At 38.6% G+C, this 16,919-nt stretch overlaps 1 long non-coding RNA gene across 1 annotated transcript; it reads left to right on the plus strand.

Moving 5' to 3' along the window:
* The first annotated feature begins 601 nt into the window (after positions 1 to 601).
* LOC148154883 (uncharacterized) lies at positions 602 to 7,239 on the plus strand. Its single transcript, XR_015765846.1, has 2 exons — positions 602 to 908; positions 5,130 to 7,239. It is a non-coding gene; the product is annotated as an uncharacterized LOC148154883 (long non-coding RNA).
* The last annotated feature ends 9,680 nt before the right edge of the window (positions 7,240 to 16,919 follow it).

Below are 16,919 nucleotides of genomic sequence, written 5' to 3' on the forward strand. Positions count from 1 at the left end.
TTTCAATATATTACCATTTTGGTGGGGTGTGCATAAGACTGACATTACACGGTCATAAACGTAACATAAAACCTATCATCCAACTTTTAAAGCAAATTTTCATTAAAATTGTCATTAATTTACTGAATGACACTTCATGACATTGTTGGTATGTTCCTAACAGGAGTTATGTCATGTTTATGACAGTATATCAGTCTTATGCACACTCCATCAATTAAAGTGTTACCAACATTTTTTCAAGAGCCATTATACAATAAGACAATTGTACAAACTGTCAATACATTCAAAGTTTACAAACAACAAAATTATGAAAATTAGCACAATAAAACAATAGGTACACTTTAGAGGAAATGTGAAAACTGTTTCACCAAGGTCAGTGTATTGTTTTAATTCAATCTCACTCATTCAGTTTGTCTCCAGTATTACTGCAGACAAACTGACATTTCTCCTTCCTAAGAACAGTGAGGATCAACGACAGAACATTCCCATTCACTGGACCACTGCACTTTACAGAAGCCTACAAAAAAGAACAATAGAGCAATTAAACAGAGAAAGCATTTGTATTTTAAAGAGTACAGAAAAATGGCAAATAAAAAAATAATGGTACCTTTATTTGAAGAGGGGTGAATAAGACTGTCATGAGACTGTCATAAACATGGCTGTGGTTGCTGTCAGGACAACTGCCTCTTGTTTTTTATTTTTGTTGTTTTTTTTGTTGAAGGTGGCAGTAGTAATTTTATTGGTTTTATGTTGGGTGTACATTGGAATGTAGAGGGGGAACTTTTATTTTGTTCCGCGCGGCATGTGTTGCCTGGGGAGCTTTGACTGGCGCATTTGGAGGTCATGCGGGCTGGAGAGACTGTAAGAAGATTAGACTTTATTCCTCTGGAGTTGATGCAGCTAATGAGGTACAGTTTTGTTGTTGGATGAGCAAAGATACGCCTTGTTTGAATAAATTAAAGAAAAGAAGATAAAACTTTCTACACAGAAGTAACAAATCAGATTTGCTCTTGCAACTCTCCAAAGATGTCTTTGCACGTCTTTGCTTTTCTTTCTTTCCTTCTTTCCATTTATGTCAGGTAAATGAATGTATGTCTCCGTTGTTCTGCAGTTTCTGGTGTAAGTTTATGCATTGTCTTATATTGGATTAAACTCTGTAATTCTGTGACGTCAACACGCATTGTTGTTTTCCTTGTGGCTACACGTGGCCCGCCGAGAGGACCTGGGATCCAGAGGAAGAGAGAGACAAACTTTTTTCCAAAGTTAACTTATTTATATAATTTCTTCCTTAACATTTGGGGGCTCGTGCCAGTTCTGGAATCTCGGCGGGTGGCTGTTGGTACCTGACTGATCCGTTTCGGCCCGACGCTTCGGTGTGGTAAGACAATGTTTAATTGTCTGAAGCGCTGTGTCGTTGGACCGTGGCTGATTGCTCTTGGTGTGTGCGGCCTCACAGAATTTAGTAGCTGCAGCGGTATATAAAATCCCTCCTCAAAGAGTCTGTAGTTTGAAGAGACAATACACATTACAGGGGATCGTAGCGGATCCAGGCAGTAGGAGTTTACGTTACCTCTGTCCTAAAGCTGGGTTTCTTTTAAATTCTTTACCCTGAGGATCCATGCCTGTGCCTCTATAAAAGAATTTCGGGTGTCTGTGTATTAATTAGCATTGGCTTGAATCGGCCAGGAGATTACGGCTCATCTCCAGTGGACTAATAATTGGACTGGTTTGGGATTAATAGGCCTAGCGGGTTGAATCACCCTACTCTGGGACTCTGAATCGAGTTGCCATGAGTATAAAGGACCGAGACAAGTTATTTAATTCGGTACAGGTTGAATCACCTTAAAGGACTGAGACAAATTCTTTATTATGCTAAATTTAGGCTAATTTTTGCCTTGGGCGTACCCAGCCCTAAAAGTTATTGAATATAAGTGACTAACAGTGATGGTTTGTTAAGAAGTTTATAAGTAATAAGAGAAGTTGAAATGAGAATAAAAGAGATTTGTAAAAGTAAAGTTGGAAAATTAAAATGATGCATCATACATTCTTTTAGTCGGCGCCTGACATTTTCTTTTCTTTTCTGTCTTTTCTTGGCTGAACTACGACGTCGTCTGTGTTTCTGTGTTTTGTACGTTTCTTTGTGTTTGTGTGCGTGCTTGGCTGCGGGTTGATCTATTGCTGTGTGGTCTGTCTTCCGCCGTTATATGTTCCACCACGCGTTGCTGTCTATTTGTCTGTCTGTGTCTGAGTTGTGCTGAGATTGTGCAGAAGTGATTTGTGTTTCACTACGTGTTATGTGTTTGTCTTGTGATTTTTGTGTTGGTGGATGGTTGATGAGATTGTGTTATAAAATATTGTCAAATGTTTTTTGCTGGATGTTGTATTACTAACTTTCTGTTAAAATGTGCTTCTGTGGGACAGAGGTTTCTCCATTTTGGTTACAGGTTTTACAGGTTTTGTTTCACAGCAGGGGGGCTGATTGACCACTCCATTTGCATTTTGGGAGCTCTTCAGTTCTGTTACCACTGACATTTGCAGCTCACTCTTTCAGGATTCTTGGATTTTGATGTGAATTTCTTTTGGAACTGTGTTTTATGTTGAAATGAAAAGTACATAATAACGGATTTACAGATGTTTCTACTTTCTCAGTGGGAGACATGTGTGGCGTCAGTTCCAGGCTGGAGCACTGGAATGATCTCATTTTTTGTTTTAATAATACTGTAACATTTACAATCACTTCAATTCCTAGGTTTCCTGACACTGGATGAAACACCCTCACTGCTTGGAACAACGGAACAAAAATGATAAATATGATGTTTTTCTCCTTGACAGTGTTTTCTGCACTGTTAATGTAGGACATGTTGGAACACTAATGAATGACTTTGTTTCTTGTAGGACGAGCTTCGTGTGCAGCCCATTTTGCATATTACATGACCACATGAACGGTTTTTGGGGTTTTCCTACAGGGGGTCTAGTTACTGGGTAGCCATTTAATAACAGTGGGCTATCATGGAATACGGTTGTGTGTATAAAATGGAGTTTTTGAAACTGGTTCACAAATTAGAAAACATTATTAGAACTGTTGGATGATTTTGTTTCCTTTCAGGCATGGTCTTATAATAATTGTGTTTAATACTTTCTACAGGATGAATTTTGGTTTGAAATTTGGGTAAATATGTGTTTGGAAGATGGATTCAGTACAAATTGGGAAGTTCTAACTTTATGGTTCACAAATATTTTTATTTTACACATTGGAGTGTGACGAACAAATTACATGTGAACATGGGAATCTTTTCAGTTGCTGTAGGTGAATTACACTACTCAATGTGTTTGCCCAATGTCATCGAGGAGAATTGGAAAGTATATTTCTTACATTATAGATCATCTAATGTAAAGATGCCTTCGAATACTGAGAATGGGGTCGTGTTCCTGCTCTCACGAGAGTGTTGGGGGCAGATCACACCTCACTTTGTTTGGTCAGTTTGATCTGGGGTAACATCCTGTATCTTTCTTACAATGGGGTGTTAAAGAGTCTGCTTGAGTGTGAATGAGAGTGAATGTGTATGCAAATGGCCTTTGATGGGTTTTAGGAAGCGCTTTGTACATATGACGTCACTTTAGTGAGTAGCTGTGTGATATTTTTCTTATTTTAAACTATTTAGGGACAGTAAAGGTTTTGTTTCATAGATTTACTTTTATTACTGCTTTACAGACAATTTTAAAGGTGATGATTACATATTTTGGTATCACAATCTGATTACAGCTGTATCATCTGCTTGTGCAGTAGGATTCATACAACAGAGGCGGAACAACTTCGGCCTTGACTTAAAGCAGATAAGAATTAGTAATTGTGAGACTGTCTCGTCCACTTTGGTATTTTATTTTTTATTTTATTTTTTACTAACACTTACTAACTGAATTTAATTAGTTTTTATTTCTTATGGGTAACTGATTGGACATGTTGAAATTTTAGCACAATGGGGGAAAGTTCTTTGATTTTTGTTTTCCACCTGAAAATTGTTTTTCTTTTTGGAAATAAGAAAAACAAAGGGGGATATAAAGATAAGAGATTACTGATGGAACTTTGAAATTTACATCATCTCAGTCTAGTTTGAATACTAGATGGAAGATTTGGAGAAATGGTGGAACATCTTACAATATTTTAGTTTTTCAGCAAATTATTATATAACAGTGACATAGATTCCAAATTGTTTTCAAAATGATAATTTTATTATATCAACAGGGGGAGAAGGAGAAGTAGACCCTAATTCCTGGTAAATTTTTGTATATGGTTAATTGTAAATTAGTTAATCAATAATTTTGACTTTTTTCATTCAACAATAGTGAATTATGGATTTCTTTAATGTAGAGTCATATTGCCTTCCTGCTTGACTAAAATATGGTGTATGTGATATAGAAGCTTCTACTAAATTAGAATTGATCATCTAAAATTGAACAGCTTTAAACAACATCTATCTCATCTTTATTTCATTTAAAATTGTTGATGAATTTCTGCATCACTGCTGATTTTGATTATATACAGTTGGGTGTAAATTGTTGATTTTGAGGAAAATTTGGTTAAAACTACTATGAAGTTCAATTAAAATGTGAATAATTTCTGTAATTATGCAATAGGACTTTGTCTTGAAGCGTGGGACAATGACAAGGATGTTTGGTATTTAGTATTACAATATGAAATTCATAATTATTTGACAAAGTGCAATTCAATCACAACTTTTATAAGAGTTAGTACTGGGACATTCTAGAGTTTGTTCTAATTCTTTAATGAGTTTGAGAGGTTGTGATTTTAAAATTTGTAGTTGATATTTGGCACAAGCAGAGTGAATGTCATCGAGGTATTGACGTCTATTGATTTTGAACAGTAAGTGTCTTTATTTTCTTAATTCTGGCAAATCTGATGGTGGAATGTTTTAACACATTTCTATGTTTATTCTTTTTGCAGTTCAGGATTTGGGGCAGTTGGCTGTTTGTGCTATAACAACAACAAATCTAGAGCCACAAGGGAGGATGCATCACAAGATAAATTTTAATTATAATAGTGAAAGTAACAAAATGTGACACACATAAGTTTTGATTTTTAATTACTTTGTATTATTTTTCTCTGGCAGTTCTCCTTCCTTCTGACTTGATGGCGATCTTGGGGGCAGGGTCTTTCTAGCTCAGAGATCATGGGACGATGTGTTTAGAAAGGATCTTCTTGATTACCGCATCAGGCCGCTGTTGTTGCTGCTGAACAAAGACATGACGATGCTGAACTGTGCCCATCTTCTGCTGGACTGCTGTATGAAAGCCAAAAGCTATTGAACAATTATGAAGGTCAGTGAAGATGAACTGTTCTCCTGTTGTCACGTGAGGGCAAAGTGCTGCTCACAGGACCTGGCAACAGATGTCTGCGTTGAGTGTTCCTTTTCACACCTGGCTGAAAACAAAAGGGACTCGGGCGTTATCTGTGAGAGTCCTCTACGGCCGGGAATCAGCAGGGAGTCGGGACCGCAAAGATCAAAGCCTTTTGTCCAAACCCAGACGGGGGTTTCAGAGGATGACTGATCTGCTGGTTTCTACGTCCTGCTCTGTCGACCACGAAAGGCTGACCAAAGTTCATCAAAGAGGGTGTCGAGAAAAGTCGAGCTCATCCCACTTCCCCATGCTGGAGATTTTAGTTTAATAATAACAATAAATAAAGTTATATTTAAAACTGATTACACAGGTGACATCAAGACCCAACAGTAGAGTCAGACGGTAATGAAATTAATCTGGTTGTGTATGTTGTTATAGTGTCCTGCAAACTTTGCTTTAATTCTACTTTTTTCTATTTAATCATAAAAAATCATAGTCAGGCAGAAAGAGAGTTATGGAACAGGAAAAGCAGGTTTCCTGAAAAAGGAGGAAGTTTCCAGCCTGCAGTGAATAAAAATAGTTCAGAGTACTCATTTCAAGGCATTAAAGGTTTAAGGAATAAAATCTAAACATTTTGAGTAATTGGATAAAACCCAGAGTAAAATACTTGAATTAATAATGATAACTTATGATTAAACCAATAATTAATATTGGTTTAACCAATGGTTGATGTTGGTTTGATTATAAGAATATTTACACTTACTCTTAAACTTATGGAAGTACTTACAGGTGAAACAAGTAACTGTAACATGGTATCAAATAATTAGAATGATGAATTATTCTTGGTTTAATTTCAGAAATGTCTGTAATAACACATCATGATTATAATAAGGGTAACTAATAAGTAATGATTATTATAAAATTATAAATGAATGCTAAATCAGAGAAACTAAAAGGTTATAAATGTGATTTTGACATTGAACTTGAAATGGTGTAAAATGTGTAACTGTAACTAAAGGTCACTGATGTTGTGTTGGAGGTAGATGGTAGGTGAAAGGTCAGGGAGAAAGAGGAACCGAAAGGAGAGCAGAGGTGACCAAGACATTAGGTCATTAGAACAGACATCATGTCTCCAAGATGGTGATGGATATGAGATCATCTGTCCTAGCAGTCAGTACAGAGGAAACAGGTGCAGAATTCAGACAGGGAACTGAAAGTGCAGCTCAGGAGAAATAAAGTTCATCTGTAGTCTGAGGCTAACTAAAGAACAGTTGACGTCAAGCAAAAACGTCCATGAGGAAAGAAAGTGTGTGGCTGCTGATAAGAATAAAAAGACACCAGACAGGAGGATCGAGGTTCTTTGTTCCGCAGCGTTCGAGTCGAGCAGATGGAGATGCAGAATCAACGTAGGGCTGCTTGATGACACCCCGGGATGACTGCTCGCTGCCCAAGGAAGGAACAAGATCCGTTTACCCACAACCCGGGACTCTGATTCAACTGCGGCCCCACGCTCAACCCAAAGGATTACAACGATGCAGCAGTGGACATGGGGAATAGGCAAAGATCGTTTGGATAAAGAACTGAGTTCAGAGAGGATTCTCACCAGTTCAACTTTGGATTTATTCTGAAAGGATTCTGCCAAGACAAAGACAGGACTCCACCCATGGACGTTAAAGTTTCTGCTGCCAAGATCGTCTCTGCATCTGGGTTCGAGTATTACTGCCTCCCCCCAAAGCCTCTATTTAGATTAAGACATAGCGTAGGGTAGTAATAGGAGTGATTTCTGTTGATTCTTTAAAGTTTTTAATTTCTTGATTTTTATTAAAATGCTGTATGTCCTTTTCCCTTGCTAAAGCTTGCTAATAAAATACTAAAGTCTAATTTGATGTTGTGGACAGTTAAATTAATTGAGTCATCTAGATTTAATTTCTCTGATCATTGTAAAATCAATGCTTATGGTCCTAGTAACTTAGGGTGGCTTCGTACGTTCTTTAGTTCAGATAAATAATGTCCCTGGGACTTATTCCTAGTCACTAAAACTATCCAAGTCGGTTACCAAGTGCACGTTAATTATTAGGGAGAGAGCTACCGTTAACAGATGTGGTTCATTGGTTCGGACACCGGCAGGGCTACTCCAATTGTCGGAATTATGGACAGAAGCGGGGCATAACGTCTGGATGTAGGTAGTTAGAACTTGGACGCATCTCTCCCGCTCCCAGCTTAAACAAAAGTTCTCTAAATTCTTATCTGCGGTAATACCCGGGAATTAGAGTCTTTTCGGACCCGTGAGACGGAGAGCTGGTCAGTAGTCAGTCTGCTAGAGTTGGGAGGAGTTAAGGGCGTGGCTGAGTACTGAGAATTAACAAGGGACTGTATCCAGATGTTTCTGCACTGCAGGAATGACTGCTACTCTGGACACCTTCTAATTCAGCAGATAAAGAATTGTGCATGGCAAGTCGCTCAGCAGTGGTCCTGTTGTGTGTTCTCATGTTTGATCCTGGATTCTTACCTCTGATCATGTGACCTGGGCGCCAAAGCCCACTCCTGGGGTTCCCTTCAGTCTGCAGGTTGGAGACGAAATGGATGCCAACAAAACTTGGTAGTGGTGAATAAGTTCTTTTTAAATTTTTGTAGTGTGTGATGCCATTTTTTATCTCTCCTTAATTTAGTTATAGCACAGATGCGCCCTGTTGCCTTCACGTCCTGAACCCCTGCAGTAAAATGCTAATGTGTTGAGGACATCCTATCTCCTGGTGTCAGAGGTTTTACAATGCAGTTTGAGGGTTCGTGTGAACCAACGGTTACGATTCTGCATTTCTCGGAAATGTACTAACTTCCTCCATGATTCACTCTGTCTCACAAAATGCTAATGTGTTTTTCCCTTCCTGCCTGAAAAGAATGGGCAGGGACTAACTATTGCAATTACATATTTTTTCTTAACCATAGCTGAATTGCATTGTGGGCTCCGCTTCATCTACTAAGGAAGATGATCTAAATTTTATTTACATAGTACAGTGGCTACCATTTAGTGACAACTAAATTTAAATTAAATGGAATTTAAAATTAAGGTGCTAGAGTGGATTGATGAGTGTCTGCAGAGCTTACTGAGCTAATGACACCAAGTTCTGTGTTGATTTCATAAATTTAATCAAACATTAAATTCTTTGATTGAGGTGTGCAGATTGTAACAGCATCTGGGACACATGTTTGAATTACATCCAACTGTGTTATCTGAGGCTAAAGTTAGCGGCGATAGCAGATTTCATCTCAATGAGTTGTATGGAATTTTTGTTGTATTCTATGACAGAACATTTGTTCTGTTATAGAAACAGGGGGACATGAATGGAATTGATCTAATAGGCAAATTTTTAGTTTGGATTTCTCTTTACTTCTTGGAAAAAGAGGTTATTGAAGTTAAATCAAAATTCATTAAATACAAACTAACTATTTGGATATGGAATAACTAAAATTTATAAATTGAATACACTAAACTTAATATTGCTTATCAAATAATTTACATAAAACAGTGTTTCTTAAAATAAGGAAGGTGATCGTTGGATTGTTGCATCTCTCTTCATATGATTTAAAATAAGTTGTTTAACTAAGACATCCAGGAAGGTCTAAATTAAATATTTACATCATTTAATAAACTTAGCTGTATCGAATTTCTCCGAAAAACTGAAAATGGCATTGATAATTGATAAACACTATAAAAAGGGTAATTTATTATCAAATTAAATATTTTACAAATAGGTTTTCAAAAGAATAAATGGATCAAAGGTTAAAATGGTTGAAATTTTGGGATTTAAAACTATGATTGGAATAAAGTAGGTCATTTTGATATTTAGTGATACGGTTAACTTTACTCATGTAAAACAGGCTGATCATTCTTTAAGGTTTTAAAATAGAAAATATGATGACTGAAATTAAATTGGTCTAAATTGGAGATTTACAAATTAACAATTATGGAACTGCTTCTAAAATACAGTTAAGTTTTGGGTTCAACATTTTTAAAGTTTTGGGAAACATTATTTCTCATGTAGGCCTTATATAAAAAGAGGGTCAAAAGATTGACAAAATACAGTTCTAAAGGAGAAGCTTCTTAAAATTCGAAGTTTATCGAGTTATAATACAAAAGGAAAATTACTGGAAGAGACTTAACATAAGGAAATAAATGATAATTAGGAATGAAGTTTTAAAAAGAAATAAAACTAAAAGCTAACACAAAAAATCTCTTCCTTCCTGATAATACAATAAAATAACTATTAAAATAAGATTTGATAACAAGACCAATATATGACTTGAAACAATAAAGAATAATTAGAGTATTAATTAATAAATCAGTGTAAATAAAACATGTATAAAACATTAAGTATAACAAGTATAACATTAAGATTTGTGGTAAAATTTCTGTTAAGTATTGATAAATTTATGCATCATCTTTTGGTAAGATATGACTATGGGCTAGATCATTTAGAACATTTATTTTAAGTTTTTAATCCTTTATATGATTTTGCTGTCTGATTTGGTCTGATTTTATGTGCAATGAATATGCCAACATTTTAACAACAAATGTTATGTAGAAGGTTGCATGCAAAAAGAGGGGCGTAATTTATCAGCTATAATATGGTGTTTCTGAATTTAGGCTTATACTATCACATAGCATATTTTAAATTTATATTTTAGAGTGTAATCTCTATTAAGAGATTAAAAGAGGGAACTGTTGAGAAAATAAATTTAAAATAAGCTAGTTTTAAAACTTAACATGTCTTGATTCAAATGGCCTAATTGTGGTTTTGAAATTAGTAATGTATTCTGGCCTATTGACCTTTATGTTACCTGTAGTTACAGCAGATGGTTTGCTAGGATCGTTTGAACTGCCTTTTGTCTGTGGGAAAACAATACAGTGGAAGTTGTAGCTTTTCACACTCATCTGTGAAAGGCCGTAAACACGGCAGGGGTTTCTGGCTTGAGAGAGGGTCAGAGATAGCTCCTGGTTGGATGAGCAAAGATACGCCTTGTTTGAATAAATTAAAGAAAAGAAGATAAAACTTTCTACACAGAAGTAACAAATCAGATTTGCTCTTGCAACTCTCCAAAGATGTCTTTGCACGTCTTTGCTTTTCTTTCTTTCCTTCTTTCCATTTATGTCAGGTAAATGAATGTATGTCTCCGTTGTTCTGTAGTTTCTGGTGTAAGTTTGTGCATTGTCGTACTTCTAAGTTTATGCATTGTCTTATATTGGATTAAACTCTGTAATTCTGTGACGTCAACACGCATTGTTGTTTTCCTTGTGGCTACACGTGGCCCGCCGAGAGGACCTGGGATCCAGAGGAAGAGAGAGCCAAACTTTTTTCCAAAGTTAACTTATTTATATAATTTCTTCCTTAACAATGTCTACAAAGCACTCATGAATTTAGCATTTGAAACATTATTTAAGGCTGTTTTAACCCTTGTGTGTGCGAGAACTGAGGGAAACGTAGAGAACTGTGGCAAATGATAAATGATAAATGTTTTACGTGTGTGGGGTCGGTTGGTATGGACCCCATTTCTAAACACAAGGGTTAAGTAGTGCAATACACCATCTCCACCAGTGAGAGGCAAGCAGTGCACGAACAGGCGTGCAGTGTGTTGGTGAAGAAGAAATCTTCCATATTGTGGGGCAAACCTAACAAGTTATAACGGCCAGACCTCCTGTTTAAAAAGAAGCCTAAGTTTGATACCTAATGTTACAATCCGTGTTTCTGTGTGTTTATTTTTGACATTTTCTGTGTTTAGTCCTGTTTCCCTGTGAGTTTCTGTCCTGTCCTCCCCGTTGATTGATCCCAGCTGTGTCTCGTTCCTGTGATTACCCTCCCAGTGTATTTAGTCTCACCTGTTGTCTGTGTTCCTTGTTGGGTCCTTGTCTAAGTTTGTGTAACGTACGTCCACGTCGTCTTTGTTAGTCTGCCTGCACAGTTGTACTGTGAAGTCCTGTGCTGGCATTAGCTCATCGTGTCAGTCTTTGTTGTCAGTGCTACCGGCATCTAGCTGTGTGCGCTTGCCTCTCGCCGTGCTGCCTGTCCTGGACTGTTTATCGAGCATATTCGTCATTAAACTCCTCTTACTCATCACCTTACCTGGGTCTCGACGTCATCTCCTCACCCACAACCACCACACTTCATGACAGAAGGACCTGACCAAGACCGGTGAGGAACGCCATCATCATGGACCCAGTAAACACCCCAGCAGCCCCACCCGCTTACCCATTCCTCAAATCTCCGGACATTTACAACCTCGAGTACGAGGAGGACTTCAGTTATCTATTCAACCTGTTTCACTGCGATCCCTTTATGCTGGAATTAGTGCAAGAACTACACGAGGAATTCCTCGCCAAGCAAGTGTTCATCAAACCTGTTCCCGTTCCGTCTCTCCGCTCAGCCACCTCCGTCAGCCCGTCTCCAGCCACCTCCGTCAGCCCGTCTCCAGCCACCTCCGTCAGCCCGTCTCCAGCCACCTCCGTCAGCCCGTCTCCAGCCACCTCCGTCTGGCCGTCTCCACTCGTAGCAGTTCCCACGGTGATGGGGTTTCAGGCGGCCAGACTAGCCCCGGGACGACAGGCGGCACGGCTGGTGGCGTGGCAGCCCCCAGAGTTTCCCGAGTTCGCTGCATGTGAGCAGCCCCCAGAGTTTCCAGTGTTCGATGAGCCCGCTCCAGAGTTTACTGTGGCTCCGCCCCCTCAGTTTGCGGACGAGCCCGAGCTCCCCGAGTCCGCTGCCGGTGCGCAGCCGCCCACTCCAGAGCTCCCCGAGTCCGCTGCCGGTGCGCAGACGCCCGCTCCAGAGCTCCCCGAGTCCGCTGCCGGTGCGCAGCCGCCCGCTTCAGAGCTCCCCGAGTCCGCTGCCGGTGTGCAGTCCCCCGATCTCCTGCCTCCAGAGCGTGCTCCGTCCGAGCCTCCTGCCGGCCGGCCCCTCTGCCGTCCTTCAAGAGCCTCCAGCCAGCCCCACGGGCCTGAGGGCCTCCTGCTATGGCGACACGCGACACCGCCGGACCCGCCTCCTCGTCGGTGCTTCCCTCGCCGGCGTCACCGCCCACCACGGCTCAAGTTTCTGCTCCTGCGTTGCCGCCCACCGCGACTCAAGCTCCGGCTCCCACGGAGGTTCCGCCTCCTGTGCCATGGGCGGCCCCCGGACTGTCGCCCCTCCGCCCACCCTGTTGGGTTGTTTTTTGTTTGGACTGTTTTCTGGACTCTTGCCCTCCAGCCGTCGCCCCTCTGCCCACCCTGTTGGGTCGTTTTGACTTTTTCTGTTTGGGCGTCTGGTAGCCGCCCCTTGAAGGGGGGGTACTGTTACGATCCGTGTTTCTGTGTGTTTATTTTTGACATTTTCTGTGTTTAGTCCTGTTTCCCTGTGAGTTTCTGTCCTGTCCTCCCCGTTGATTGATCCCAGCTGTGTCTCGTTCCTGTGATTACCCTCCCAGTGTATTTAGTCTCACCTGTTGTCTGTGTTCCTCGTCGGGTCCTTGTCTAAGTTTGTGTAACGTACGTCCACGTCGTCTTTGTTAGTCTGCCTGCACAGTTGTACTGTGAAGTCCTGTGCTGGCATTAGCTCATCGTGTCAGTCTTTGTTGTCAGTGCTACCGGCATCTAGCTGTGTGCTTGCCTCTCGCCGTGCTGCCTGTCCTGGACTGTTTATTGAGCATATTCGTCATTAAACTCCTCTTACTCATTACCTTACCTGGGTCTCGGCGTCATCTCCTCACCCGCAACCACCACACTTCATGACACCTAATACATATGAGGTATGTGTCTTATTAACTTTACATTTTCTTTGAGAAAATAACATTGACTATGTTCTCTTTCTCTGTAATGTTAACTATGAGCAATTCAAGCCAATCCTACCTTGCTTTAAGTTAATGTTAGCTAAAGTTATTAAACTCCATTACTGTAACGTTAGCCCTTAATATATTTTAAAGACAGGCAAATTGTTTTTTCCCTCCAATTTTAATCTAGCAAATTAAAAGCTGATATGTTAGTGTTAAGGAAGAAAATTTCTAAATTGGTTAACTTTGGTTAACTTTGGCTCTCTTCCTCTGGATCCCAGGTCCTCTCGGTGGGCCACGTGTAGCCACAAGGAAAACAACAATGCGTGTTGACGTCACAGAATTAGAGTTTAATCCAATATAAGACAATGCATAAACTTAGAAGTAAGACAATGCACAAACTTACACCAGAAACTGCAGAACAACGGAGACATACATTCATTTACCTGACATAAATGGAAAGAAGGAAAGAAAGAAAAGCAAAGACGTGCAAAGACATCTTTGGAGAGTTGCAAGAGCAAATCTGATTTGTTACTTCTGTGTAGAAAGTTTTATCTTCTTTTCTTTAATTTATTCAAACAAGGCGTATCTTTGCTCATCCAACCAGGAGCTATCTCTGACCCTCTCTCAAGCCAGAAACCCCTGCCGTGTTTACGGCCTTTCACAGATGAGTGTGAAAAGCTACAACTTCCACTGTATTGTTTTCCCACAGACAAAAGGCAGTTCAAATGATCCTAGCAAACCATCTGCTGTAACTACAAGTAAAATAACGGTCAATAGGCCAGAATAAGTTACTGATTTAAAACCACAATTTAGGCCATTTGAATCAAGACATGTTAAGTTTTAAAACTAGCTTATTTTAAATTTATTTTCTCAACATTTGTCTAAGTTATCCTTCATGTGCATTATTTAGCGACTTGGCTGATGTGACACAGTGCTTGTGTGCTTTGCTTTGGCAACTTTAGCCACATGAAGACCCAGGCTAGCCTAAGGACACATGGTGTGAGGGACAAAGGTGGCTAATGAAGACATGCTACGAGTGTGGAGAATGATAAGGACCAGCCACCAGAGAAAGAAGTTCCTATTTTACCAAAGAGAAAGAAGCAGATGAAATATTTCCCAAGAAAATTAGGTAAGTCGTTCTTGTGTTAATATTTTCACCATGTGAAGTGGGGTGGGACAGTCAGGTAAGTGGGGAATGGGGAGCAGGAATCAACATTCATCAGCTGAGTTAAGTTATGTTTTAGACAACTAAAACTGATGTTAAATCTATTTATTTATTAATAAGCTTCTTGCAAACAACCATACGTCAGAGTATCTGGTTAGAAATAATTTAGAATGCTCATTAAGTAAAAAGTTACCCTCATGTGCCTAAAACTATACATTAAGTGATGCATTCTGAATAACAGTGACAGTCTGTCTGAACTTCTGCCAGACAAATATTTGATCAGAATAATTTTGTTCAGCTCCAGTTATTATTCCACTTGTATTAAGAAATAATTGTATTGCACTTTATAACAACCAGTCATTTTAACTAGGCATTTGTCTGCCAGTCTACCATTCTGACAGTGTGCAGCAAGGGACATTTTTGAAATGGTATTTAAATAAATGCTGGAATATGATGACATTGTTTTTTTGGTTTTGTTCTTTTTTTAAGTGACCACAATGAATTGAGTCATCACCGACTATGAGAATGTCCAGAAGAGATTCACCAAGTTTGAATTCATGAAAAGGCTTTCACCATGATTAACTATTGCAAGAACAGCTGTAATTTCTGAGCATTTCTGAACACCTTCAAAGAGCTGATTCCAGGAAATGAAGACAAGAAGATCTCCTATTTTCAGAGCATTACAGGAAGACTATTACGAAGGAGATGGCTGACATAATCAAAGCAAAAAATGTTACTGTTGAAAGAACTTATTTTCTTAAGTTAAAGAATAAGTAATTCTGTTTTAGTTTTTCAATCAGCATTTCAGAGTAACAATATATTGACCAGACGTTAAACCCTCTGTTATCTTAGAACAAGTTATCTTTTGTTTTATTCCAATGTACAAAGGGTTTGTTCTACAGTTATGATGGTAGTTATAAGTAGTCCAGTGTGTTTCACTTCATTTGAGGTAAGACTTAATATCAATAACTCTGCTAGCATAGCATTTGACACTGTAATACTAAATTACATCTTTATAATTGTTGCTACTAGTTTCAATTTACTTGAGGTAAAAGTTAATATTAATGACAACGTAACGACATTTAATGATATTTTCATAACTGTTGCTACTTGTTTCACTTGAGGTAAGAGTTCATATTAATGACACTGTAATAACACTTAATGACATATTCATAACTGGTGCTACTTGTTCCACTTTAGTTGATGTAAAAAGAAATTAATGAGTCCGTTATTAAATCATTTGACAGCGTAATAAAGCTTAATGAAATCTTTATTGCTTGTCCTACTTGTTTTGCTTTATTTCAGGGACTGGAAATATTAATCATTGTTTTGTCAAAGCTTTTGCTAGTGTAATAATTAAATCATTATGACTACTATTATGACAAATTAATGTTAGATCATAATTTCTTGGTTAATGACAAGTTGTCATAACGAAGACATTTTTGGCGAGGTTAATGTCAAGTTGTCATAACAATGACATTTTGAATTATGTCAACTTTGTATTAAAAGTGTCATGATTTACCGAATGACACTTTATGACAACAGTCATAAATATTCATGAAGACTTATTGATGTTCATGACAGGTGTTATGTCATGTTTATGACAGTGTCATGACAGTCTTATTCACCCCCTTCAAATAAAGTGTTACCAAAATAATACTTACAATTTTAAGACATTGTGGATTCGCTATGTATGTGTCATCATCAGAAGTGATGATGATAGGTCCGAATGCCTCGGGTGTAAAAACATTTCCGGGTGTCTTCTTTGCCTTGTTTATGTTAGAAGTAGAAAAAAATAGTCAACAATGTCATAGAATCAGTTGATGTTGGGATTAACTATGAAGCTGTTTTAAGTGTGGACTTAAGGAGAGAAACTACCTTAAAAGCTTTCCATCCATGATCTGAAAAGACTGATCCTTGCAGGGTGGTGAGGGGGGCTGGTGGTGCCCATCTCCAGCAGTCATCAGATGAGAGGCAGAGGTTCACCCTGGACAGGTCACCAGTCCATCACAGGAACCTGAAAGCCAACAACAAATAAAATGTATGAAAGAGAAATGTTAGATTAACAAGGGGAAAAATTCTGTCCAGTTACCTTTAAATCAAATCATGTTTATTAAGCATTTGGTGTTGGTAATACACCAGATTTTCTTGTTGAAAATGTAGCTGGCTGGTCAGTAAAAAAACAAATACTTACACCAGGAAGACGATGTGAAGGTTCATCTTCAGAGCTGGTTGATGATCTGGTGAAGCCAGAGCCTCTTCTGAGACGGGAAGGTCTAGGTTTCCTAACACCTGATTTCTCTGGCTTCCTCTTTCATCTTCATTTGCTTAGACTGCAAACGTTGAAGATAAAAACATTGATGAACAAGTTATAACAACAACCTCACAATACCAAAGTCTCTTTGTCATATGGAGCTTAATTAAAACCAGGTTAAGTATGAATAAAAGTACAAATTGCAACAAACAGCCTCCATGCAGTTATAACATGAAGCTGAATGATTGCTATAGTAATAATCATACAAGTCACAATAAAATTGATAAAATAATTATTTATGAAACCAACGTAAGTTATATATGTTTACTGCACAGTTTA

The sequence above is a fragment of the Poecilia mexicana genome, unplaced genomic scaffold (assembly GCF_051168715.1).
Source record: "Poecilia mexicana isolate PSO_F unplaced genomic scaffold, ASM5116871v1 scaffold_17, whole genome shotgun sequence".
Lineage (NCBI taxonomy): Eukaryota > Metazoa > Chordata > Actinopteri > Cyprinodontiformes > Poeciliidae > Poecilia > Poecilia mexicana.